The sequence below is a fragment of the Acomys russatus genome, chromosome 6 (assembly GCF_903995435.1).
Source record: "Acomys russatus chromosome 6, mAcoRus1.1, whole genome shotgun sequence".
Classification (NCBI taxonomy): Eukaryota; Metazoa; Chordata; class Mammalia; order Rodentia; family Muridae; genus Acomys; species Acomys russatus.
This window is the reverse complement of record NC_067142.1, coordinates 61,439,130-61,454,753: the sequence shown is the minus strand read 5'-3', so window position 1 is coordinate 61,454,753 and position 15,624 is coordinate 61,439,130. Positions and strand designations below refer to the sequence as shown.

Here is a 15,624-nt window from a genome sequence, read left to right as displayed (position 1 = left end):
ACCCTCTGCCACTACGACCCTGTCCAGAAAAGCACGAGACACGTGCCTGTCCACTGTCTGTCCAGATCCAGGCTCTTGGCTGCTTCCTTAACCTCTCAGGACATCAATTTCCATCCGTAAAATAGAAATAAAAGAAGTTGCCTGTTCTAGAATTTGTCAATCAGTCAATACTTATACAGTTCCTAAAATAGTGCCTGGGCCCATGTAAGTACACACTAAAGAAAACAGGAAATGGGCTGAGAGAGGTTAAGTTCAAGGTAAGTGAGCTTAGCTCTAAACCTCGTTTTGTGGCTGTCAACTCTTCAACCCACCCACTCACCGTAACACATGAGAGTCTACGTGGTCCAGCCCCCTTTCATTTTGCACGTCTGACCCAACCATCCACTGCCGCACAGACTCCCTCACCCAGCTCCAGCAGCTGAGCTACAAACTCTCTGCTTTCAGTCTACTTATGTTTATACTTATTGCCTACTCGGAATATTCTCCCTGTTTGTGCAATGAATGAATCAAGAGTTAATCATCTTTAATAAATCTATTTGCAAATAACTTCATTGAAAGAGAAGAAACAAACAAATAAATGGGAGAGGATTGGGGGCTTGGGATAAAATAAAAAATAAAAGAATTCCTGACACTGGATTCGACAAATATTTCATGGACAGGATACCAAAGGCATAGGCACAGTGAGAGAGAGAGAGAGCCGGTCTCTGGTGCTCTAACTGGAAAACAGGCAAGGAGCTTGCATAGTGTTTCTTCATGCAAGAAAGCAAGCAGCCACAAACACACGCTGAATTTCACCAATAGTAACACAAAGAGATCCTTTCCACTCATTAGCAAACAGAAATGGAGAAAACAAGTGTTGCTGATGATATGATGAAAAAAACTACATCCCTCTGGGTGTGCTAATCCTAGCTCTGGGGAATTAGAGACCAGGGGATCTCTACAAGTTCAAAGCCAGACTGGTCTATATAGTCAGTTCCAGACAATCTAGGGTTACATAATAAAATGCTATCTCCAAATAATAATAACAATGACAACAATAATAAATTTTGTAAAGCATGCCTTGCAGACTACTGCTGAGAGGTGTGAAATGGTAGCACCACTGTGGAAAACAGGTCCTGAAAACCTAAATGCAGAGATCACTGTACGATCCAGCAATCCCACTGCTGTGCAAAAGGACTGAAAGCAAGACCTGGAAGACGGCTCCACAGGTAAAGACACTTGCACCCCAAGTCTGAAATCTGACTTCTATTCCTGGAACCCACATAAAAATGGAAGGAGAAAAGCGACCCCACAAGGTTGTCTTCTGAGCTCCCCATGCAGGCCATGAAAAGTTACTCGCGGAGACACCTGTGCATTCATTCGTGCTCAAAACAGCCTCATTCACAACAGCTAAGACACAGAAGTGGCCCAAAGGCCCACTAACATGTTAATAGGCAAGTAAAATATTGTGTGTTACAATAGTTTACTCAGGCTTAAAACGAGAAAGGACCTTCTAGCATATGCTGCAACACAGGTGAAGCTGAGGACACCAGAGTGAGGCAGGCTAGTCACAGGAGTCGGTTATTTTGTGTTTCCATTTACATGAGGTAACGCAGAGGAATCAGAATCATGAAGGTAATCTGCTACGGTGATGTAGCAGGAGATCGAAAGTTCAAGGACAGCCTGGGCTACACAGGGAAGATTGTGTCCCCAAAAGAAATCATGAAGACAGCATACAGAGTTGTAGTTGCCGGTATCCGGGAAGACGGGGAGAGGGGCATCGATTATCATTCAGCGGGTACAGGTTTCACCTTTGCAAGATGCCAAGTTCTACAGTGGGTGATGATAACGGTTGCCCGATATTATGAATGTAGTTACTACCACAGTACACTTAGGAAGGATCAAGACAGTTACTTTTATGCCATGTGTATCTGTGCATTTCACCCCAATAAAAATTTCTTTAAGAATGTGTCCATCTTCACCTTACTTTGCTGTCTCACAGAATGATGAAACTCATAAAGAAAGAAGGGGAGCTTGGGGCTGGAAGTGTCTGGGTAGCTCAGAGTCAAGAGGGGTTGAGTTACAGGACCCCAAGTTTGGTTCCCAACATCTGCGTCAGATGAAGCTGAGATACTGAAAATTCTGTAATTCCAGATCCAGGGATCTGATTTTGAGGCTGAGTCTCTGAATGAAATCATGAAGCGCCCTGAACCTCGGAGGCTGGGATGAGTGACAAGGTAAAGCAAAACTTAACGTTGGGTTGAAAATCTGTTGTTCCTGTTATGTCTTGTTGGGGAGTCTGAGAAACAGTCAGTCCCAGGCAAAGCTGGACTCCTGGGAGCAAATCATTAGTGGAGTTTTTTACAGGACAACTGGCCCCTCTCCCAGGTCTGGCTAGCAACAGCCACAGCTGCCTTCAGATGGACCAAGTTTACCAGTCAGCATAGTCACCAGAGGGCCAGGAATGCCCGTCTCAGCCTCCTCTGGACCCACAAGCAGCAGGGGAGGGTGTAAAGACGACATTTCCAGAAACTCCGGTGGAACTCATTCAGGGAAAGGGGAGGCTTTAGCCACCAGATGGCAGAGAAATTCTTTGCTAGAGCGCCACTCCCAGTAGCCCACCAGGCAAGCATCCTTCTCCCACTGGAAACTCCAGCCTGGACCATGAGTTCCTCTAAGAGGAAGAACAAGATGACCCACCTTTCACATGAGGCTCAGGCCATGCCCCCAGAACAGGAATCCCAGCAAAGCCCATGGACAAAACTAGGTCAGACCAGGGCAGAATTTTCCAAGGCATTCCGAGTCCACCTGATGCTGTGGCCAGAAATGGCCCTGATGAGTCAGCGGGCACCCGGATGAAGAGCAGGTCAGAGCCCTAGCGTGGATGCAGAGACACCAATGACACCCCCATGAGCTGCGGACTCCTGCATCCAGCTGGCCACTCATCACCTCCACCCTCCTGCCACAGATGCTGAAAGCCCAACATGTCCCAAAGCACCCGTGATTGCCATGTTCTTCACTAATCACACATGGCACCCCCATGTTTTCACTATCTCACACATGGCACCCCCACGTTCTCACTATCTCACACATGGCACCCCCATGTTTTCACTATCTCACGCACGGCACCCCCATGTTTTCACCATCTCACACATGGCACTCCCATGTTTTCACCATCTCATGCATGGCACTCCCATGTTTTCACCATCTCACACATGGCACTCCCATGTTTTCACCATCTCACGCATGGCACCCCCATGTTTTCACTATCTCATGCATGGCACCTCCACCGTCCAGGTGCCCAGAGCCCTACCTTAGAGTCACCCCTGCTTCTTCACATTCTCTCATACCCCAAATACCACTCGGGAACCTGGCTCCACATCTGGAATGTTCAACCACCTCTTACTGCGTAGCTCAGCACCCATCACTTTGCCCCCTCCCCCGGCTATGAGTGTCTTGCCTGAGGCCTGGGGCACACGGCTCAGTCAGCAGAGCACTCAACAGGGCAAACATGAGGACTGATGTAAAAGCGCCGCCCTGTAACCACAGCACAGGGTGGATGGAAACAGGGGATAAAAATCACCTGAACTCACTGGCCAGATAGTGTAGCCAATTAGTGATTGTCTCAAAACGTAAGATCGAGGGCCTATGAGCTAACCCAGCAGAGAAAGGTCCTGGCCACCAAGGCTGGCAACCTGAGTTTGATTCCCCTGACCAGCCCGGTAGAAAAAATAATCCATATACAATAAATTACAATGTAAAAGATTAAAAAAAAAAAAAAGCTAAGGTAGAGCATGCCTGAGGACTGACCTCTGACCTTCATTCACTGATTAAAGGAATGGATTTAGCTAGGGTTTCCATTCTTTTTCCTTTCTCCTAAGGAAACTCAAACCCAGTGTGTAAAAGAGTCTTTAATTTATGTATGTATGTATGTATGTATGTATGTATGTATGTATGTATGTATTTATGTATTTATTTATTTATTTATTTGAGCCTGTGGCTAGAAGTCCCACGCAATGCATAAAGCATGAAACAGCCAAGTTCTCTAGTGAGCTAGATACCTTTCTCAGGTAGGTCCCTGTAGAAAAGTTTCCTTGCTGAGAAAAGCGGTCCATCTTGATGCACAGGTCACGGGTGGGGAGAGAGAGGCCGAGGAAGGTGAACTGCTGCGTTGTTGCTACAGGGCAAACCCACAGCTGGCAAGAGCAGGTGCTTCGTAACCATGGAGGAATGCATCACCAGCAGCAATTCCCCAAAGCTGCACCCAAGACCAGTTCACCCCCCACCAAAAAGCTTCAGTCTAGACAGCTGAAACCGGTAAGGTGTTAATAGCGTGTTAACTCTTTCTAGTAAGCCTTTCAGCAAAATCCATGAAAATTCATCATCTTTTTCCATAGGTTTTACTTTATCTTATATGTATGGGTGTTTCTGTCTGCATGTATGTCTGTGCGTCATGTGTGGGCCTAAAGCCAGAGTACTCCAGACGAGGGCATCAGATGCCCTGGAACTGGAGCCGCAGACAGTTGTGAGCGGCCATGTAGGCGCTGACAATTGAACCCATGCCCTCTGGAAGAGCAGCCAGTGCTCTTAACCACTGAGCCATCTTCCAGGTCCTTTCCCTTTTCTTCATTTTATGCAAACTCTACCTCACATTCTCTGGATAATGGATCACTGGCTGTTAGTCACCGAGAGGGGTCCTCCCAACCATGTGTACCCCAAGCACTATCTGACCTTACAATAAAAGTTTTTGTAGTCAAGAAAATTCAAATGCATTTTTACATGGTAATTAATTCACAGTAGCTTTTTGTTCTTCGGCTGCCCTCCAGTTGAGGAGAGAATAGAAGGACAAGACTCAAGTGAGCTGGGAAAGCCACTCCTCTGCCCCAGGCTATGAGCCTCCTTAGCACCACTTACTACCTCTTGTTTGAATAGCATATACTTCAAGGCCTGTCCAATACTCTGAAGAACCCTTTCTGGAACATTCTGCTCCTACCATGGTTGTTACCATCACCATTCCTTGTGATTGACAGTTTTCCTATTCAATTTTAATGGTCTTTTCAAGACACATGGGTCTTTACATAGTGCAAGGTCTTTGTTGTTGTTGTTGTCTCCCAATTGCTTTTGAGAAGATAAATGTTCTATATTCTCCCTACACACTCTCTTATGCATTGGATACAAAATATCTCCCTATCTGGCTCATGTGCTGAAGATGTGTGACTTAAGGAAGTGGCTCGGTCCCACATAAAGACAATGACCTGATCAGTGCGTAAATTCATTGGTGAACTCAAAATTTAATGGGCTGTGGCAAAGTTGTGGAAAGTGTGGGGAGAGGGCACCTGATTAGCAGAAGTACATCACTGGGAAGCATGTCTTTCAAAGTCTCCAGTTCCTCTTCCGGCCTCCCAGGACTCAAGAGATACATAGCTACACTCATGGCGCCCTCACCATCATCAGGCTCTGCCTCCTGACAGGCTTGGAAACAGCTGAGTCAGTGTACAGTACATTGGACCCTCAGAAGCCATGAGCCAATAGGTCTTTTCCTTGCTTAAGCTGCTTATCTGAGGTATTCCTCACGGTGACAGAAGGCTAACCCACACGGAGATCCACTTAGACCTGGTAATCAGTAGAGAACCATGGACTTTGAAATCCTTACCAAGCCTAGGTCTGGGCTCTGGTAACCTTGGCTTTTAACCTCAATGAGGAAAAAGAGAGAATTAACTCACGTTGTGTGATTGCCAAGGGGAATATCGGAGGACACATGGGCAAAAGTAGTTGGTAGAGCGGCCGCCAAGGTAAATTCTACAATGCCTGTATAAATTAAGGCATGGAAGATTTAATCCCTCCCACTTCAAATGTAATTAAAGCCAGCTGATCACTTAGCTAGATGAAAATAGATGGAAGGCAGGAGAAGGCAAAATGGAAACTTCCCAGACTCCCACTAGGGATTCGAGGCCCCAAGATTGAAACTAAATGTGGAAGAGTCCTTCCTCCCTTTGTGAACTGACTTAGTTGTTGGTAACCACTCACTTACTTGGCCCAGCGAAGTCTGGGCCCCAGGCACCTGTGACTCTGCGTGCCCATGTCTCCTACTTCCTTTATCTCATAAGCTCTCCCCTTCAAGGCCCCCGTGGAAGCAGAAAGCCTCAACAGATGCTAGCAAAGGAAATCGGGGCAGCTGGGAAACAACCCTGGGAAGTCCTAACGCACATCTCAGGTAACTGTCCAGCTCAACCGCTACTCCTAGGACAGGTGTCCCTCTGCAGGGGACACCTGGAACTGCCAGGGGGCATTCTGCATGGTTACACCAGGGGAGATGCTGCTGACAAATCAGGGAAAGGATGCTGGATGTGCAGATTAGTTTGTCAACAAAGAACAGCTGGTCAAAAATCCCAGTTATGCTGGGATGGAAGAACCCTGTCCTAAGGGAGCTGTGTTTCTTACTATATATGCTTACCAAACACAGTAAGGAAGATAAAACAACCCCTTTCATAAACACACACACAGACACAGACACACACACACACACACACACACACACACACACACACACAATCGACATAAGGAAGGTAGTAAAAGGGAAGGACTATGCGCAATAAGGCCAAAGCAATTACTTCTATTAAAGGTAAACAGTGATTACATGTTCATGAAGTTTTCCCCCCCCCAATTATATTTTCTACTGATTATCCTCACAGACCTAAGCAAACTAATGAAACCCATACTGCTAATATGATAATATTATTATATTTAATTTGATATAGTATTGATTCCTTGGGAATTTCATATATGTAATAGTATAATTATTGATGTTGTTCTGTTTCTGTTTTTCCAAGACAGGGTTTCTCTGTGTAGCCTAGGCTTTCTTAGACGCACTTGTAGATCAGGCTGGCCTTGGACTCACAGAGATCCGCCTGCCTCTGCCTCCCCGAGTACTGGGATTACAGGCCTGGAATTGTTATTGTTGTGCTGCTGTTGTTGTTGCTGTTGCTGCTGTTATTGTTGTGGTTATCAAGACAGGGTCTTGCTGCACAGCCCTAGCTGGCCAAGAATGGACTCTGTAGCCCAGGCTGGCCTAAAACTAACAAAGATCTGCCTGCCTCTTCCTACTGAGTGCTGGGGTTAAAGGTGTGTGCCACGAAGCCTGACCTTAGCAGTATTATTTTTGTATGGCTCACAGGAACGTTTCTTCTGAGTATATTTTCTCTGGTGGCCGTAGACGAGATAGATGCCTAAAGAACACAGGATATGTCCCTTCTCTCCTTCTTCGTGGTAACCACACTGCTGCATCTTTCTGAACACCCCTCCAGCCAGTTTTCTCCTCGTCATTCCTCACTGCGCTACCCAACAGGTAGGTACTGAAGAAGACCCACGCTCTGCTCAGCTCCTCTCTACAGCTGTGACTCGGCGGAAACAAGATATGACAAAGCTCACAGGGGGAATGGGACACAAGCAGTAAATAATAAATATGTAAAACAGTTCCAGGTACTAGCAAGTGCAATGAAGAAAGATAAAGCCCCACACATTCATCTGTTTTATCTTGCTATAGAGAACCGTCTCAAATTGCATTCTTTATAAGGAAAAGCTCGTTCAGCTCACGGTTTGGAGGCTAAACCTCTAAGCATGCTCTCCGAGCACGTCACGTCATGGGAGGTGGCGTCCGGGAGGGAGTACGTGCAAGAGGCAGAGATCAGCAGGAAGCTAGCGCATGCGCGAAAGGCATGGGGATGGTCTATGACTGCTCTTGAGGGAGCTGTGAACCAAACTGGGATCCTCTGGAAGTGCAGCAAATGATCCTAAGCTCCTAGCCACCTCTCTAGACCCGAGGGTCCTTTTGATAACTTATCTCTCCATATTCTCTCCCTCTCTACCACTTACCCTTTGCTGGTTAACTCTCAGCCTACACCCTAGAAACCAAACTCAAAACCGCCCACCCTTAGATGTCTCCCCACACACGCCACATCCAAGCACCTGAGATAGAACATATACAAAACCCAGAATTCACCGTCTCCGCTCCCACCGTCCCAACAGACAAGTCTTCATATGTTTCTACACTGTGTCGAACACTACTCATCCCATCTCTCAGGAGAGAAATCTAGAGACTAGAGATGCACCTGTTAATAGAGTGCTCGCCTAGCACACGCCCGGGCTCTATCCCCAGCATTAAGTCATGCATTGGTGCTCACTAGCACACACCTACAATCCCAGCACCGGGGAACTGAAGGCAGAAGGTTCAAAGCCATTCAGTCTTACACAGGGAGTTCAAGGCCATCCCGGGCTAGAGACCTTGTCTTTTAAAGTAGGATGAGCTGGAGAGAGAACTCCAACTCCACAGTTAAGATCACTTGATGCTCTTGCGGTAGATCTGGGTTCTGTTCCCAGCACTCACACCAGGCAGATCGCAACCTCACATGAGTCCAGTTCCCGGGGATCTGATGCTGACTTCTGGTCTCTAAGGGCATTTGGACATATGTGTGTTGCACATACATACATGCAAGCATACATACACACACATAACTATTATTTTTTTAATGTTAAAGTCAAAACCAGAAAACTAGGTTGTCTTCAACTGTTCTTGCCAAATAATCCTGATAGTGCTACAGCTCTGACTGACACTTTGGCAGTGTGATCCTGAGTCAATTAATGATCATGTCCAAGCTTTGGATTTACACACAGGGCAAAATAAGTGTGTGTGTGTGTGTGTGTGTGTGTGTGTGTGTATGTGTGTGTGTGTATAGTGTGTATAGTGTGTATGTGCACTGTGTGTGGGTGTGGTGTGTGTCGTGTGTGTGTATGATGTGTATAGTGTGTGTGTGCAGTGTGTATGTGTGTGTGATATGTGTGTAATGTGTATGTGTGGTGTGTGTGTATGTGTGTGGTGTGTGTGTATGTGTGTGGTGTGTGTGTATGTGTGTGGTGTATGCGGTGTGTGTGTATGTGGTGTACACGCACATGCGCACGCGTGTGTGTGTGTGGTGTGTATGGTGTGTGTATGTGGTGTATGTGTGTGTGTGTGGTGTGTATGTGGGGTGTGTGTGTGTCGATAAATGTTGGTCTGCTCCATTCCCTACGGCAGACATTCCACGTATCACTAAAGTCTAGCTCAAAACTTCATCCTTACTGTCATTACCCATCTCAGGGTACCGTGTGTCCTGCTTAGATTACTGTTAGGCATTTCTAGCTCATCTTATCTCTGGTCTCGCCCCCACTCCAATCTGTCCTCCCCACTCTGCCAGACTGATGGCTCCCCACACAGGCCCGGCCATGCTGTGTGAGTCCCACACCTGCAGACTTTAGTCACATAGCAAATGCTTTCCACGTCTGCTATCCCAAGCTACTCCCAGTGGTTCGCACACAGCCGTTTGTCCAGCTCTGCACCTATACATGGTCCATACTGCCCACCACACCCTTGCTCCTATTCCAGATGCCCAGGAAAAGCACACCCTTAAGACATAGCGGGAAAGACAAAGAAAATACAGATTGGCTAAAAAGACTCATGGGCAACCCTGATCACAGAGATCACAGAAAAGAGGGAAACTGACAAGAATAAAAGCAGTAGTTCTGTGTGCTTCCAGCATGCTAGGTAAGTGTATGGAATTAATATATACGTGTGTGTGTGTGTGTGTGTGTGTGTGTGTGTGTGTGTGTGTGTGCGTGTGCACGTGCGTGCATTTACATGAATATAAATGCAGAATCCTAGGGAGACCAGCCCCTCCTGGAGCTGGAGTTACAGGCAGTTGTAAGCTACAGACATGAGTGCTGGGAACTGAACTCCATGCCTCTGCAAGAGCAATATGTGCTCTTAACCACCAGGCCATCATCTCTTAACCACCCCCACTTCTGGAACACTTTTGCATTGATAAATAAATAAATAAATAAATAAATAAATAAATAAATAACAAAAGAAACAAAATTTAGGAAAGCTTGACCCTAAAATCGCTAAGGACTTCCCAAAAGCAAAACAGAAACAGGAAGCCACCAAGAAAAATGACATACACCTAACCTCAGAGGTTAAATATCCCTACACAACCCGCACGCAACAAAGAGAGAGCAGATACTTGATTTGTTAACAGCAAGTGGATTAAAGTCAAGAGACTAGGTAGAGCTTCTTTCATCGATGAGATGATAGTTTGTGTATGAGGAGAAGGGCAAAGAAGTTGAGAGAGAAATTAGAAGAAATACAAGTTGATTTCTTAAATGTTAAAAGTTAATGTAGAAGAATCGATTAGCATTTAAAATGCACACAACCAAGGTTGTTCTCTAAGATTCAGGATAAACTTAAAATGTCAGATGCAGAAGTGGGTATAAATTGTGCTACAGTATTCGTTTTGAAAGGGAAAAATAAAAGAAATGATACATAGTGTTCCACCTGTGGGTGTGTGGACTAGCTCTGAGAGAGTAGACAAAAAACTGGCAAAATTGGCTATATGTCAAAAAGAAAATACAGGCCTAGAGAACAGGAGTGGGGTGGAGCTGTTACTTTATATAACTTCTATAATTTTGAATGTTGTGAGGTTTTTTTCTAAACTACATGACCTAACCCTAAACAAGTAATCTTACATAAGTAAGTTAATTAGATATCCTTTTCAACAGTCTTTCAGACTTCAATAGACAGAAGAGAACCCTTTAAATAACTCTGTAAGCTGGGTGTGGTGGTGCATGCCTTTAATCTGGGCATTTAGGATCTCTGGGAGTTGGAGGCCAACCTGGTCTACTTAATGAGTTCTGGGATAGGCAGAGCTACAGAGTGAGACCTTGTCTGGAAAAGAGAAACAAACAAACAAACCAATACGACTGCATAAAATGTGCACATTCTTTGACCCACAAATTCTACTTCTAGAAATAACTTGTATCCAGAAATATTCTAATGTGCCATAATGATAGACAGCTAGATTAAGTGGGGACAAGCTAAAAGTCCATCAGTGAGGTTTGAATAAATAATAGTAAGTATACTATCAAGTATTATATAGCTATTTAAAGGAACGAAGGTGCAGGGTGTGGTGATGCACAGTTTTAATCCCAGCACTTGAAAACAGACAGGTGGATCTCTGTGAATTTAAGGGTAGCAAAGACTCTGCAATGAGATCATGTGTCCAAAACAAACAAACAAACAAACAAACAAACAAAAGAAATGAATTATACCTATTACTGAGATTGAATGACTTTTATGCCATATTCTTAAATCAAAATAGTAAGTTATGAAATTATGTATGTCCCCATTTATGTATTAATATTTTTCAAAAGTATATTCAGCATATTTGGGTTGGTTCTAAAGTTAGAAATATAGGTAATATTATTTTATGATATCTTATACTATGATATAAGAAAATCATATATTACATATCACCTCTATTTCCAGGCACAGTAATACAGAAGCACTGACAAAGACCTAGCGGGAGGGGCTGGAGAGATTGCTCCCTCAGTAGAGTACTTGCCTTGGAAACCTGAGGACCTGAGTTTAGATCCCCAGGCCACATGTAAGAATGTCATTCCCACATCTTTAACTCTGACTCTGGGAGTGAGAAAAACTGAGTAAGGAGGACGCTTTCTTCAGGACATAAGCTGCCCATGCTCCAGTAAATAACACCCCCACACATACATCAGACAACCCTAATCAAGTGTCCAAAAAATGACATGAAAGTAGACAGGGGCTAGTTGAGGAAGAAGGGGTTCATTCAGTTAGAGAGGGAGGGGGGAAAAGAAGGTAAAGAGGGCGAGCATGGTCAAAATTATTATATGTATTGTCAAAATGGAAATAATCAGGTGGAGAGCCAGGGAGGAAGGTTATCAACCTCTGGCTTCCACATGCATATATGCACACAGACACACACAGACACACACACACACACACATACCACATACACACACACACATATACCACACAGTGGTACACACACATACACACATACACACACACACACACACCACATACACACATACCACAAATGCACACATCACACATGCACACACACACACACACACACACACACACACACATACACACACCACACCTACACACACACCGAGAATAGGGACCTGGAAGAAAATACATTTATTGTGGTAACCTCAGAGGTGAAGAAAGAGATTCAAGGAGATGTGAAAAGAACTTTAATTGGGGGGGTTAGAGAGATAGCTCAGTGGTTAAGAGCACTATCTACTCTTCCAATTCCCAGCACCCACATGGCAGCTCATAACTGTCTGTAATTCCAGTTCCAAGGGATCTGACACCCCCACACCAATGTACATAAAATAAATTATTTATTTAAAAGAGAACTTTAATGCTATTTTTACATATTCCTACATTAAACATCTTTCCTAATAACCTTTGTCTTTAAAATCTTACTATAGTCGGGCCTGGTGGCTCATGCCTTTAATCCCAGCACTCAGGAGGCAGAGACAGGTGGATCTCTGTGAGTTCGAGGCCAGCCTGGTCTACAAACCAAGTCCAGGAAAGCAAAGGCTACACAGAGAAACCCTGTCTCAAAAAACCAAAATAAATTAATAAAAAAAAAAAACTTACTATAAACCAGAGAAGTTCTATCATTATGTACCCCAGAGCAGATTATGCCCAGTCACTCACCCAGGACTCCAACATAAGACAAACCCAAACAAAACCAAAAATGCCTCATCAGGATTCACCCTTAACAGACTGAAAACTCCTTCCTTCATGCTCCCAGCATTCCCTGCATATCTGCCATGACTGCTACCCTCTCCACTGCCAGGCACAAAAAAGGACCCCAGAAGCAGGCCGAAAACTAGTGGAAAGAATTCTCTCTTGGGATAGGATAAGGATCATTGGTAAGGACAGCAAAAGTTGAAAGAATGGTGTGTTGAGTCATGAAGTCACTCCTTCTTCCAAATGGCAAAGCACACTGACAGCGAACCTTCACCTTGTTAAGAGTTTTGGTTTTTACAATTCTCTCCTCAAGTCATGCTTTACAACATGTCAGATAGTCTGTCTTGAAAGGTCTAACCTAGACTGTACACTGGCAGACAACAAGTCAATTGGGCACATCACTCAGTTCTCTGCACATTTAACAAAAATGAGTTTTTAATTAAGAGCCTTTTTTAAAAAATGTATTTTTAAGAGCTGGGCAAAGTGGTGCACACATATAATCCCAGTGCTTGGGGAGGCAGAGGCAGGCAGTTCTCTGTGAGTTCGAGGCCAGCCTGGTCTACAAAATGAGTCCAGGACAGCCAAGGTTACATAGGGAAACTCTGTCTCGAAAAACAAAACAGAACAAGGATTTTTCCCCCCACAAAAATTTGCAGCTCTTACAAAGCTCACACCAGACAACAATGTGTTGGGGCCTTGTGATAGTGTCCACAGCTAGCTGCCACCTCATGGGATTTCACTCTGCACACGGCCCCATCCAGCCCATGTCACCGAGTGTGTGCCGTAGGACTACACCTGGATCTGATGACACGTATGAAAGACAAAGTTCAGAGCACCCACCCTCTGACCACACCACATTCCTTTGTCAGAGGACTCCCAGTGCACAGGGCTACAACAGAGATTTGGAGACCCAAGGTCTTGAAGTTAGTCCCAAAATACCAAGCAGGTTTTTCTCTATGCTCACTGCCATCTCGTTGGGTCTGTAGCACAAGTCTCCAGTCAAAGGACCCCCACGTGCAAAGCATTGCTAAGTCAAAAGACCCTAATTAAGTGCCCCCCGCACCCCATCTACGTAGTGAGTTCCAGGACAAGCCAGGACACCACAGAGACCCAGTCTCAAACAAACAAACAGAAATAGGGCAGTGTTTCACTTTCCTGATTTTCAGTTTCCTCACCTATCAGTTTATTTAATTTGGTTAATTTGATTAATTGATTTAAATGGGGAGTATGAAAACAGCTGTCAGCACCTTAAAAGTATAGAATAAGGTGAGAGTAGGCTAGGGCAGGAAGTTGAGCTCTGCAAGAAGCCGGGTTGAGAACCTAGCCACAGAAGCTGATGCCCCACCCCACTTCCCATTCTTCCTGGAGGGGCTGGGAAACGCCTATTTTCACCTGCTTTAAAGGTGGCTGAAGTAAAAACGCATTATACAGGCAAACAACGTCCATTTGGCAAAGCCACTGCTCCTGCTCCGAGAGGCCAGGCTGCAACCTGGGCTTGCTCTGCCCTAGAGATGGGATTCTGAGGCGCCAGCAGCCTCCAGAACCTAAGGCAGTCTGACCTATCAGTGTTTTCTCTACTGGGCACATCACAGAACCCAGGTCCTTTCCCTCTCAAACTGCAGCCTTCTCCCTACCTAGCAGAGAGAACTAAATGGTCGCTCTTGGAAACACTTTGCAAAAGGGATGAGAGATAAGCTAACGAAGAGGCAGAGTCTCAGAATTGTGCTACCCAGAGATGCCAACGCCCGCTGCAAGGGAAGCCGACTGCTCTGAAGTGCGACGGGCCATTCCAACAGACGTTCTCCTGCCACATGCCTTTGTCCACAGGATGCTCCCTGGCTTAAGCTCCTTGGCCCAGTTGGTAAAGTGTTTCCCCCTAACCAACCGAATCTCCTTCTCAGTCATCTGAGTGGCAGGGGCACGCATCCCCGTGGCGCGGGGGCGACTTCTGGGTGCGCCTCCCACCCCGGCTAGGCACAGGACACTCTGAGTTTTGACCAAGAGATGCTACTCACCTGGTCCTCACGGATTCCAGCCGAGGGTCTTGGCCGCTGCTTCCCACACCCCCATTCCTGAGCCGGCCGCAGGGGGCGCGGCCCACCTCGGCTGAGTCCCGGGCACGAACTGATGCTCTCTCTTCCCTGGGGATGTGAAGAGTGGATCCGGGGGAAATGAGCGAGCTGTACCCAGCAGAATCAGGTGGGCTTCTGAAAACCGTCTGGCCGACTGAAGGGGCGCACCCCTAAGGCTCTTCCCACAAAGAGCTCCAAAGCCCAGACGCAAACGCGCAAGCTCCCTCTAAAGCAAGGCGGTACAGCCGGGAATGAGCCACGGACTTGGGAGAGGGGTACCGGGAGAAGCGGAGTGCCGAAGGAGCGGGGGGGGGGGGGGGGGGGTTCAGGGGAGGGCTGTAGATCGAGCCGGGCCGGCGCCCAGCACAATGCTTTCAGCGCCGCCGCATCCCCGGGCAACCCGTCCCGCCCCGGCCTGCGCCCCCCAGCTCGGTGCTCACCGAAGCGCCGGGGCTGCTCAGGGCCGGGCCGCCTCCCCGCCGCTTCCTCCTTGTGTGCCGCGCCCGGGACGCGAGGTTTCGGGTTTCAGCCGCGGAGCCCCGCTTCGCTCCTCCCGCCCGCAGCACGCGGCCCCGGGCCCGGAGCAAGGCCGAGTAACTTTGCGGCGCTCGCGCTCCGCCTCCCGCTGCTCGACCGCCTCTGTCGCCACCCGGGCTAGCGCCCCGCGCCCCGGAGCCCCGGTGTCCCGCGCCCCGCCCCGCTCTCCTCCCTCACGCCCCTTCCTCCCCGCCCCGCCACTTCTTTCCCATTTCTTCCCACGATGAACCTCCAGCAGCCTCAGCTGGCTGCTCTTTGTCTCTCCCTCGCCGTCTGAGTTATCCCACTTTCCCACTGGAAACCTTTTGTGGTCTCTACTCAGGCCTCCTCTCTGCACGTTCCAGCCTCTGGGACATCCGTTTCCATTTCTTTCTCCATCCCTCAAGTACTTTCGGATTCTTCCCTCCTCATTTTCCTCCTCCCTTC

The 15,624-nt window shown here is 46.8% G+C and overlaps 1 protein-coding gene across 2 annotated transcripts in view; it reads right to left on the bottom strand.

Annotated features, from left to right (window-relative positions):
• The window catches only part of Gpr161 (G protein-coupled receptor 161), a 35,675-nt gene extending 20,359 nt beyond the window's left edge, over positions 1–15,316 (bottom strand). Inside the window, exon 1 of one of the 2 annotated variants that reach the window (XM_051147760.1) lies at positions 15,102–15,316. The gene's annotated coding sequence lies outside the window, so the exon portion shown is untranslated. Of the gene's footprint in view, positions 1–14,604; positions 14,966–15,101 lie in introns of those variants that run through there. The other variant, XM_051147759.1, reaches the window with a different exon arrangement.
• Between the last annotated feature and the right edge of the window lie 308 nt (positions 15,317–15,624).